Here is a 12,116-nt window from a genome sequence, read left to right on the forward strand (position 1 = left end):
AGGGGTATGGGGTGTTGTCCTGTTGCCTCTACCTCACGCTGGTCCTGCCTCCCTTTTGAGTGTGGTTTTGAGGGATCAGAATGAAACTGGACCTTTTTCCCCTTCTAAATCCTGTTTCCTGTGAGAAAGAGGAACCTATGTGGAAGGCAGCACCTCCCTCCTCGTGGTGCCTTTGCTCCACCGACTGCGTGGTCTCACTGTGGTGCGGTGGACGCCACGGGAGAGTTTGTGGCGTTTCGGGTAGGAGCTCTGTTTAGGGACAGGAAGGTGACGCACCACCATTTTGGGAGATGTGGGGGAGCAGGACCGTGGCTGCATCTGTGCCTCAAAAGAAGAGAGCCCTCCACAGAAGCTGGAGAAAGTCTGATCTGGGGTGGGACATCACCTCTGCACTTTGCTTGCATATTGAAGGTTTTTAGTGCTTATTTTTGAGGTTTTTTTTTTGTTTTTTTTTGTTTGTTTTTTTTTTTTTTTTAGTTTTTTCTTTAGATTGAAAACTCCTTGTTCTGGCTTGAGTTACAGGTACAACGTTGGTTTCCAACGCCTACATCTATGGTTTCTTCCTCGGAATTTTCGGGCGCGGCCCCTTTAAGAGCCGGCCGATTACGTCACCCTGCTCCCTCGCCGCCCCGCCCTCGCGGCGGAGTGGGCGGGGCGTGCGGCGCGGTGCGCAGGCGCGGAGGGCCGGGGTTGGGCCCGGCGTCGCCATGGGCTCCTGAGGCCCCCAGCGCCCCCGCGCCGGTGCCGGCGCCCGCGGGGCAGCGGGGCAGGGCCCCACCCGACCCCTCCTCACCGAGACGGGCTGGGCCGAGCAGAGCCCGGCCCCGCCCGCCTGCCGGGAGGTAAGACGTGGCGGGGGCAGGGTGGCCGGGGAGCCGGGGCGGGCCTGAGGGGCCGCGTTGGCGGTGGGGGTGCACGGTGGGACCCCCGCAAACTCACCGTCCCCCCCCCCGCATCGCCCCCATGTGGCCGCCACCTTCCCTCCTACTCCACCTTCACCCCGCTTAATCCGTCTTCCTCCCGTTCCACGGCCTGGCCTGCAGGATCCCCCCGGTGCCCCCCCCCCCCCGTGCGGCCCTCGCCGTTCCCTCTCCACGCAGCCCCCGCAGCCTGCACCCACCCGCGCATTCCCCCCGCGTGGCCTCCATGTCTCCCCCACCCCTCCGCGTCCCCACAAGCTGCCAGTGCGGCCCCCCCCCGATGCAGCCCCCCCAGTCTCCCCCTGCCCGCGCACACGCGTTGCTCCAGCGCAGCCCCCGCGTTCCCCGGGTGCTGTGGTGCTGCGCGGTGGCACTGGGTGGGTGCCACTCTCTGCGAGGGTGTGTTTGTCCCCAGGCAGCCTGCAGCACAGCAGACCCTAGCAGGGTGGTGGGCACCAGGGTTGTGTTTGCGGTGCCTCCTCTGATTTGGGCTGGGTGGGCTGCCGGCCACCCTGTGTGTGTGTGTGAGTGCGAGGGGGCTGTTACTGTGCCTGAGCGCTCCCGTATCGCAAGGCGAGTTACGACCGGTCTTGGTTTGGATGCCCACGCTAGCTTGAAATTTCCGTTGCTCCGTGAGGGCTAGTTCAGTTTTGGCTACTGCAGCGTGTCGTGGAAGGAGGGCTTTGGAAAAATGTGTGCGTGAGTGGGTCCTGATGAATTGTGATCCAGGAGAGGGACTGGAGTGGTGTCACGGAGAGCTCTATGAAAGCTGCCTGGAACACCACGAAGCTGTCAAGAGTGGGAGGAGGAGAAGTGGGAAATCTAGAGGAAATACTGAAGGTGATTCCTCCTTACAGAAAGTTTGAAACCATTCTTGCCGTATAAGAAGCTTGAACAGGAGTAATTATTGAAGACATAGACAGACTTCCCCGGAGAGAAGATTGTTTACCTCTGTTGAAGAGAGACATTGAAGGCATTAATCAATAATAGAGTGAAGGCTAACAGGATTAATAGAAATATCTATTTCCTGTCTTGCAAGAAAAAGACAGCAATCAATGAAAACGTAATAAAGCATACATCCCACTAACAAAGACTTGGCTTTTTTAAGACAATAGTTAACTGTTCCATTGAACTTGTGATGCTGGAAGTTACTCTTGAGTCTAAGAGTTTAGCAGCCTCCCTAAAAGGAATCAGAGATTTATCTAGAAATGTTAACGTTGTTCAAGTTTCTAATACTAAAGGTTTGTGTTTGCGTGGTACTTTTGGAAAAAAAAAAAACTCTCATGCTTTTAGGATGTTGGCTAAGTACTAAAAAATAGGGCTTTAGGGAGAGCTTTTTTAATGGTGAAGGTATTCTACAAAGGCCTAGTTCAGGCTTTTTTTTTCACCATTGTCCCCAAGAAAATGGGCTTCGAATGTGCTCTGGTTTAGTGGAGCAGTTTTTCAGTCCTTAATGCCATCATTGTTATGGTTGTGCTGTAAAGTTTAAGTGGCATGTGTGCAGCAGGTGGCTGCTTCTGCCTCTGGAGCTGAAGTGATTCAGTCTCGCTGTAAAATGATTGGGAAAGCATTTCTACTGAAGTCAGCGTTTCTTACGGTTTGGTGATGTGGGAAGATGTTTTTCTGAGTGCTGAACGAGTTGTGTTTTGGAAATGTGGGGCAAAGGGAAGAATGCCTCCCAATCACTCGGGCATCTTTTGTACTTTTATTTGTCTGTCTCCTTGGGACACGTGGCAATTAGAAGGGGAAGGTTCTTAGACATGTGTAAGCTGATCAGAAAATAAAGTTCAGTGTGACTGGCTGGTTTGGCATAACAAAAACATTCTGAGCTGGCTGGTTTCTAACAATTTGACAGAATCCAGCTAGAAATCTGGCTTGTTCTCTGTCAGCTTGTTTGCCTGGGAGCAGGCTGGGAGATGAGCTTTTGCGGTTTGCAGTTGTGGGATTAGGGTTCTTTTTTTTTCTCATGGATAAAGGAAGGTTGTTTTTTTTTTTTTTTTTTACCCAGTTTGTAGTTAAAATAACTTTTAAAACATCTTTTCCCTCTCCTAAAAATGTCAGTCCCTTTCTGTATCCAGTCCTACTGCTGAATAAATTAAATAATTAAAGCATCTAATAATCATGTTTTGACCTAAGACAACAGCCTTTTAATTTCCGTGTGATGGAACTTACCCTTCATCTCTCCTCCCCTCCTGTTTTTCGGTCTGTGTTTAATTGGCTTATGTTTGCAGCAGTGGAGATGAGCTCTTGCCTGCTCCTTCTAGCAGAAGTGCCTGTTTCATTTTCCATCTTGCAGCAATGGCTGGTGGGAGCCGTGAATTCCTTGGGAGACGTTTGTTATGTGGTCCTAGCTGCTTCAAGAGTCCAGTGTTGTGTCGTTCTAAGTGTTGAAGCGTGAGGTAAAACATAAAGTTGTGAATCAGACTTGTTGATTCTGAAGGGCTGCTACTCTGACTAGTTTTCACAGGGTTTTCAGGCTAAAATGGAGGAAACTGAAGTTACAAAGCAGCGATGAATGTGCAGGTTGGGCTGTCTGCAGAATCAAGAGAACAGTACAGCCTCAGAGAGAAATTGCACTTAACCTTTGTACGGTAGAGCTTTCCTAGTGCACGGCTGCTGCCAGCTATCCGCGTAACAAAGCTGCTGTGTGTTATTGAACAGCCAGGGCTGGGGGCAGAAGCTTTTCTCTGTTTTAGAGCTTGTGATTGATTGCACTCGCTGAGGCCCTGGAAAATTGAGGTGTTGTAGAGAATAGCGTCGTGTTTGGGTTTTGTGCGCTGACTTGCCCATCTGTTCGCTTGAAGCAGTGCATGTGTTGTGTGCTGTTCTCACTACTTCACAAACTCTTTGGGGTTTGTTCTCTTGTGGTGGAAGAGCGGTTTCCTGCCAAGACATTGCACACTACCAGAACACTTGGGACTCTGAAAGCTGTTTGAAATGATGATAAGATGGATTAAAACACTTATCATACTTTACAGTTATTTTAGCTAGCACTTGAACTGGAAACACCCTTTTGAAAAAGTTTTTTGCTGTTTGTTTAGGTGGGGTTTTTTTGTTGTTTTTGTTTTCTTTTTTTTTTTCCCCCCTTATGGACTGCCCTGGGAGAGAGCAACTAGACATGTCAGAGCAGCAATCTCCAAGGAAGGTTTTGGGGGTGAAATTCTGCCAGCTGAAGCAGTGAGCTGCAGCCACCTTCCAGGAGTTTCACCTCAGTCTTCCTCCTCTGGGAAGAGGCAGGGGACTGGAGGACTGACTTATAGCCAAGTTCTCTTTAAAAATCAGCTCAGCCTCCACAAGGTGTTTGTTTGTAATGTGTGTAAGTAAAATGTCTGAGAAGGCAACAGAGCAAACTGTGTCCAGGGAAAATGCAGAGTAGAGGCAAGCTGCCCAGAAACCTTGCCGTATCTGGGTGTGACCAGGTCCTTGTAGCCCCTGAGGGGCGTAATTTACAGGAAACCTGAAAAGGGAAATAACTTACATGCTCTACCTGCAGCATTGAATGTCCTTTAACCCATAGAGTACCTGGATGTTTGTCTCCCCACCCTCAAGTCTGTCTCTGGATCGAAAGAGTGGGAATACTGCTGCTATTATCTTACAGTCACAGTGCCTGGCAGTCTGACGATGCTGAAAGGATCAGCTATTTGAGGACGTTGTATAATGAAAGGAGAGTGACTAAGAGCATAGAGAGATGGTGTCACAGCCTCAGGTACTTTGTGTCTAACTCGGAAGCGTGCCTCTCTGCTTGGGTATGTTGTACATCTGGCTCTGATCATCTCTGTGGCAAAAAGGTAAAAAAAGGTCTCTCTGGTTCAGCAAAGAAAATGACTGCAACATGTTATCTAGTGCAGCAGTGAAGCTTTAAGAAGGAAATGAGATGAAATACTTTAAAAGCTGACCTTGCTGGCCCATTGTTTTCTCCCCAGGCTGCAAAACATGACATTGATGCTATTGGAGGCTGCTGAGCTGATTGCTTGGGAGCCTGCGGTTGTCTGGTCGTCTCCTGCACAGATACAGCCCAAGCAGCAGTAATGTAAGTTGCCGTGCCTCGGTCCAGGTTACTTAAAATGGACCTGGCCAAGCCAGTCACCTGAGGAAGCAGCTTAGAAGTGAGTGAATTCCTCGTTGTGGCTCACCGCATCTTGTTGCCAGTTTTGGTAGGAAAGGCTGGTTAGTGGTGGGTGAAGCTGTTTGCAGCTGATTGTCCCGTGGGAGCTGGGAGTGACCTCAGTCCTCCTCCAAACTCTTCTGACTTTAAGACTTTCTTTCCCCTGTCCCGATGGCTTTATGATGGCACTGATTTTACAGCAGAGCTTGAAGCTAGAAGTTATTAATATAAATTCCAATTTAGGCAACTTTGTCCAACTGGGTAATTTAATGTTACAATGTCTGGAAAAATTGGGTTGAAGTTTTGTCTGGTTTTTTAAGCTTTTTAAGCACACACCCTCTCAAGTGGATGCTTGGTGTGTCACTTTCTGTATGGAGAAAATGCATTGCTCTTACTGACTCCTGGGATAGAGGGGAGGGTTTCAGAATTGCTTCAAATGGTGTTTTGGTCCCTGTTGTCATCCATCAGCTTCTAACAGTATTGGTGACTTCTCTGCAACCCTCTGTGGTCAGCTTCGGTGCTGAGTCAGGCAAGGTTGAGCAGCTTGTAGGCACTCATGTGGCGTAAGTAGCTTTTGGAAGAGGATACTGGGCAAGGTTTTCCCCTCTGTTGCTGTCTCTACTTGCTGTGCTTTAGCCAGCAAGGGTGAGAATGGTTTCCTGCCCCAGGCATTGCTCTCTACCTGTGGGCTTCCAGAGGTGGCTTCTGTGTAAGGGAAGTGCTGTGTCCTGGTTCATCCTTAGACTAGCAAAGCTGTAATGCTGATGTATCACGGGCTTGGCATTTTTGTGTGGAGAGGAACTCTCCTCTCACAGGAGTCTGAGAATGCAAAGCTCCTAAATGTGCTTTTAGAAGTCTGCATCTGTAGGATTTTTATTTTTCTTGATGAAGTAGCAGGGCAGGAGAGAAGTGTGGATGGGGCAGTGTTGAACAGGAGTCACAAAATTAGGAGTCAGTGATTTTTAGGAATTGACAAGAGGATGTATGTGTCTTATGCCTAGAGTTTAAAAAAAAAAAAAAAAAAGGAACAACCCACAAACAAAAATAAGCAGATAGACGTTATTTTAGCCATAACAGAATGGCGTCATAGTAAGTGGCGTTGGGTGCTTGTTGAGAATCACTGGTTTTACTTCTGCAGTGCTCATCACTGCTACATATCTGCGTCACAAAATGATTGCTGGGGAAGACAGATGTGCCGTCTCCCTCATATGCATCGCTGCACAGTTGCCTAGGCTTGTGATACGATGTCTGGCTTCTTCCAGCACATTTACTTGCTAAATTTAAGTATGGATCTGATCTGATAGATTCTGTATGTTATATTCTGTGTGGAAAAGTATGCTCCAATATTAAAAAAAACAACCCTTCCTTCATGTATGACTACTGCAAGTTCACTGGCTTTCCATCCTGCTGTAGAGTTTGACTTCTGATTCTTCTTAGAATAACTGCATACACTGTGGTAACTTTAAAACTTATCTCCTCTGTCCTGGCGCTGGGAGATGGGAAGGATGAATACAAGTGGTGGTGGAATAAGTTCTGATTTGACTTTGTTCTTGAGAATTTGGAAAATGAAATGCAAACTTCCTCTGTCGTGCTGGACACAAGTGTTTACAACACATCCTTTTTCTCTTTGTGGTCTCTTTCTCCTCTACCAGTTTGCAGTCTTTCTGTTTTTCTGTCGTGGGAGCAGAGGGCTTGACTGGTTCGTGTTGGGTGGGGCTGCTGGGAACATGGGAAAGGGACGCAGCGCATGGCCTATGCGTGCTTGATCCTGCTTTCAAAGGAGAGGCTGAAAGGTTGAGGAACATTCCTTCTCCTCTCCCTCCTCTTTGCTCTTTTTTTCCTGTTTCCTTACAAAAAAAAAAAGGGACTAGCTGTTGGATATTGACCTGTCACAATGTGGGTCAGTCCATAGGAAAAAAAAAAAAAAAAGGATGAGAGGAGGAGGGCTGTGTGAGTATGGCAAGACAACAGAAATTAATAGAGCAGAAAAAAAGTCTGGAAAGAAGAGTGCACGGCTTGGGGTAAAAGGGTTTTATTGTTGATTCTGAGTTTTTAAATGGGTGCATGGGGAGGGGAAGCTGCTCTCTGTTTGGATGACTGTGTGTGTATGGATTAGCAAAATTGGTGGAGGCTGTGTGAGGTGGAAGTGGAGAAGATTTTTATGGTATTCTCAGAGTTTAATTTCCTTAAAATGAGAAAAGAAGGTGCGTGGCCTTGTTGAAGGTTAAATTGTTTGTATGTACGGTATGCTCTTATGTGTATGTAAGCGTCGGATCATCTCTTAAATATGGCTTAGTGGGTGTGTACCTTGCCCTGTGGTTTGGTCCTCCTAGGTGCCTGACTCCTCTACCTTCTGCTTCTGAGGATAATGGTCTTCCTGTCTGCTCGTGCTGATGCTACTGGTTTTATGTTCCAGTGCCACTTTTCTTGTTTCCCTGAAAATTGTGATCAGGCAAAATCTCTTCAGCATTCAGCCTGCTTATGCCTTTGGAGAAATATGTTGCAAAGAACTGCATTTGGATCTGAATTTGTTGCGCAGAGAGAGGAGAAGTGCACTCAGCTGCGAGGAAGTGCAGTAACTGGAGATTCAATCACTGTGTGTTTTTGTAAATCTTGTTAAGTGCTCGTCTTCTAGCTGAGCACAGTATTGCTCACGTGTTTGGAGTTACATATGAGTGCGTGTGTATGAAGTGCGTGCTGCGGGGTGACTTTCATTGACTTGAGGTTGAGAAAGCTTTGCCCAGCATGAATAGCAAAATGTAAATGAGTCGCACGAGTGAAAATTGCATGCTGGGTCACATACTTCACTCACAGATTGTTTCGGGAATGCTACTGGAGAGCTTAAAAATGCACTGCTGGGACCTTTTAATGTCTCATATAGCTAACTGAAGTAGATGCCACCCCAGAGAGCAAAAGCAGTTTAAGAAGTAATAAATTTAAAAGCATTTGATTTTGTTTTATTGCTATCACTGATTTGAGCTGCACCAGCGGCTCTCTTACTGTCTGGCTTTATGTTATTTTGTCCTGACTCTCTCCTCCTTTTCCTACTTTTTGCTGGATTAGCTGGTGATGCCACGCCTTTGGGGGCCTAAAAGACCTTAAGTCAATTAGGAATTTGCAATATATACTTAGCACAATGGAAAGAGCTGATCCCAGTTGGCAATTCTAGGCATTTTTATAATTAAAATAATCTGAAATAAACCTTGAACCATTTTGTCACATGTTCTTATACTCCTTGTAAGTCTAGGGAACATTCTGAAAACCATAAAGCTCCTGCTTTCACTAATGTAAAGCTCTGTCTTGTGTCCTAATAGATGCAGAATATTCAGACTTTAAATCACCTACCACATGGCACTTCTGCACTGGTCTTTTTGGGTTCAGAATAGGGATAATTTAATGGAGAAACTCTTGAAGAAATAACAAGTGAAGAGGGGCGTGCAAAATGATTTTGTGGTATCTGAACAGAAACAAAGTTCAGCATGGTGGACATTTGAAACTACGGTAAGTGTGGAGTAGGTTTTCAGGAGGAGCAATTTCTTGCTTTGTAGCTTTCCGGGAGAACCTTGCAACCAGGTCATGCCTGTTTTGTTGGAGCGTATCTTGTACAGCAGAAGGAGGCTTAGCTGTTAAGACTCTTTCATGGGATAACTTTGTGTATCATTCTTTGCTCTCTCAGCAGTTTAGAAATGAAATACTTTTAGCCTTAGAGGAGATGATCTATTTTAAAAACACAGATTGTGTTTGAAGATGGCAGAGAACGGCTTCAGAGTCCTGTTGTTCAGGGTTCCTTTCCAATCGACATCAGGACAAAGCGAGCACGCTGTCGCCAGCAGCACAACAGAGACAGTCTTCCTCAGAGCTGGCAGCCCGCTCCTTCTTTTCTAGGCTCTGTGATTGAATATTTGTTCAGAAGTATCCCTAGGAACTGAAGGACCAAGCTTGAATGTTTCATCCCTCCTCTTACGCTGCTTTTGTTGCATCGGAAATGGGGTTTACATATTTGTTTGTTTATCTTTATGCAGAAATAGCTCCTCCTCAGTGGTAACATTTTCCATGCTTTTACTCAAGCCAAAGATGAAGTTTTTTGTTTCCACTTGTGCCACATCCCTTCTGTTTACTGTTCTGAGTTTATTTTTGATGGAAGAAGCTGCCATGTTCATGTTAGAGACAGAAGGCCTCTGTTTCCAGAAGATGCAGGAATGGCAATCTATTCCTGATCGAGAATTCCTGTGCTGCTGTTTTTCTGTGAATGCAGGCCCTGTGGACACATCCCCGCTAGCTTTATGTTGGTGTGGTGTCTCTAACAGAACTGGTCCCTATGCAGATTGGAGACTCTTCCCTATCAAGAATGTCAGTAACTGTGTTTTGCGTCTTTAGATTTTTGTCAGGATAGTTATCTTGATATAAATAACACATGCTTTGCTTTATTTTTTTTTCTTCTCTTTGCATTGAGACCAGACCCTAATACTCCTAAAGTACCTCAGAAGATCTGTTGGATAAATATATGCTGGTACTAGGTTGGTGTTTAAGCTGATGCCGTAGCAGGACAAAGTTCTGCCTTGCTATGGTGTGCATAACTTGTAGTGTTATCTAGGCAGGAACACATAACAGCTCGTTGGGGATGGGGGTGTTGTCTCTGCCTTCCACATTTGGGGTTGTTGGGTATAGACCTCATGCAGACCTAACCACTGCCCGAAGCTCATGTAGCCCATGTACAGGAATCATACTGGCTGATCCAAGTTTCCTTCAGTCATCCTGAATTACACCTAAACTCGTGTCCAAAAGATGTACTTTTCTGCATGTGTGCTTCCAGTTTCCAAAGTCTGGTGCTTTTCCTGGCTCTCTCTTCTCCTGGTCCTGTTTAGGATGTGCTATATTGCAGGTTACCTCCGGGGGGAGCAAGGCGGTCAGTTGGAGATGGGGAAAGGGTCAAGAATGAAATTTAGAAGTGTTGAAATGTTTTCCTTTGATATGCTTAGGCGAGCCCTCCAAAGAAGGAGAATAAGTATGCAAGTAACTTTACTCTCCTTTGAAATGGAAGCAATGAGATGGAGGTGAAAGACATGGGCAGAGAAAGCAGGATATGGCAGAAGAGTAAGGAACTCTTTAAAATGTATTAAGTGTTAGATTAGTTTGGTTTGTATTGCACTGGTAATTCAGGTTTCTAAATGCCCCTAATTTGCCATATGGTAATGTCAAGTGCCTTCCTCACGCTTTGGTACCTCGCAGTGCTTGGAACTGTGTGGGCAGAGAACAAAAAGATGGTTGTCCCAAGGAGCTTAAAATGCGCAAGGAACAACAGAGAAGTGTAGGCAGCTGGAAGGAGTGCACAGAAAAGAGATGGCAGCCAGTAGCCTAACCGTTGTCAGGTTGTCGCATAGCTAAGGTAGCAAAGTGGGAGAATGGAGAAAATCAAGGAGAGTATGAAATAGCTTTGTGGCTGTTGGAAAAGGACCTTTTTTTCCCTGGCCATGAGAGGAACCAGGAAGGTTTGTGTTGTGGCACTGACATGGGCTGTGATGGAGGTAGATGTCCAAGGAACAAGTATCAAAAGACATTGGCTGTGTCAGGTGAGAGGGAAGGTGCTTACGCTAGAGTGTTCGATATGTAGCTTGTCAAGGTGATGTGTTTGCTGTGATGCGCTCCCAGGCACCCCCTTTGCTGGAAGCCTGTTGTAATGGTGTGCTGGGCTTGTGTCCCTTTGCATGGTGGGGAAGAGGCATCTCAGAAACAAGGCCTGTTAAGAGAATTGTCCTAGCCCGCCCTCATGATGCTCTTTTTAACAAGGCGAAAGAAGAGACAGCAGACTCTGAGCTGGTGATAGTGAATGAGCTGAAATCCACTCACCTAGTTAAGGCTCCAGTCATCTGTACTGTTATCTATTTCTTAAATATAATACAGAATTGCTCTTATGCCTTCAACTTCTTGCATACAATAGTCTTTCATAATAGCTTTGCACACTGCTTATACCTGTCACTGTAGCAATGGTGTATGGGACTTGAGGAGATTAGAAGGGATCGGTTGGAAGAGATATGTTAATTTTGCAGATTTGGGAGTACAGTGTTCCTTTGTGTTTCACTAGCAAGGAGAATGAACTGAAAGCTGATGCTTACAAGTAGTAAAAAGTATCAAGCCATTAAAAAATTGTCCTCGGGGCAACACTGAGAGACAGGGGGGTGCTTCTGGGTGAGATGAATTGGGGTTTGGGATAGGAGAAGCGGAGCCCTGGTTAAAGAAGTTTGTATATTTTCTCTCAGAATGCAGTGCTGGAAAGAGTCATTAGTTGCAATAACTGTATGAATTAAAGAGGATTAGGCAAATAACAATGCATAATCATGTAATTAATGACAGTTGATGTGTAGTCACAAGGGGGCAGTGTTAAGGTTACATATACAACTTGAACTTGTAAGTGTCCTTGCTTCTGAATATGTAACCCTTGTCACGTCAAAATGCTTGTTCATCACTTTTTGCTGTTTCAGCTTCTTTTAAAATGAGTGCAGAGAAGCAGAGGAGTTCCCTTTCAGATCTTCAGTTCTGCTGTTACCGGTGCTGCATTTGGGTCTGGGCTCAGCGAGGTTTGATCAGCGAGGGTGTGGAGCTCCGGGTCCTGTCCCTGCTGCCACTGGTGGTCTGCAGTAGAGATCCTCTTCCCCATGAACTTCAGGAAGGGCTTAACAGCTTCCTCTCTTGCATAACTCCCAAAGTGCACTGGGATGTGCAGGATCACGGCTGGCTGGACATTATTTAGAGCTGGGTTAAGCACAGGTGCATCTGCTCTGATTTCATTTTAGATGGTGCGCTTTGTGAGCTTAGTGGAGGCACTCTCGGCACTGTGAGTGTTCAGTTGCTTCAGAAGTCCCTCGGTAGAACTGTCTGTCTTCTCACAGCAATAGAAACCTTGCTACCTTGTGACATCTCCATCCAGCCTTTGTCCCTCCAGATTTTTAGATCTAGTATAGGTAATGCAGTGTGTGTGTGTGCACTTTGAAACTCAGAGCTTAACAGTTATATTTCCTGCACTGACCAGGGCTGGAAAGGAATTACGCTTTAGTACGTGCAGTTATGGAAAGCTGTAACTTGAAGCAGGGATA

At 46.2% G+C, this 12,116-nt stretch overlaps 1 protein-coding gene across 2 annotated transcripts in view; it reads left to right on the forward strand.

The window, feature by feature from the left end:
* The first annotated feature begins 697 nt into the window (after positions 1 to 697).
* The window catches only part of TMEM184B (transmembrane protein 184B), a 30,495-nt gene continuing 19,076 nt past the window's right edge, over positions 698 to 12,116 (forward strand). For both annotated transcript variants that reach the window (XM_086752998.1, XM_086753007.1), the window contains exon 1: positions 698 to 842. The gene's annotated coding sequence lies outside the window, so the exon portion shown is untranslated. The remainder of the gene's footprint in view (positions 843 to 12,116) is intronic.

Source organism: Chlamydotis macqueenii, chromosome 1 (genome assembly GCF_036417535.1).
Source record: "Chlamydotis macqueenii isolate bChlMac1 chromosome 1, bChlMac1.mat, whole genome shotgun sequence".
Lineage (NCBI taxonomy): Eukaryota > Metazoa > Chordata > Aves > Otidiformes > Otididae > Chlamydotis > Chlamydotis macqueenii.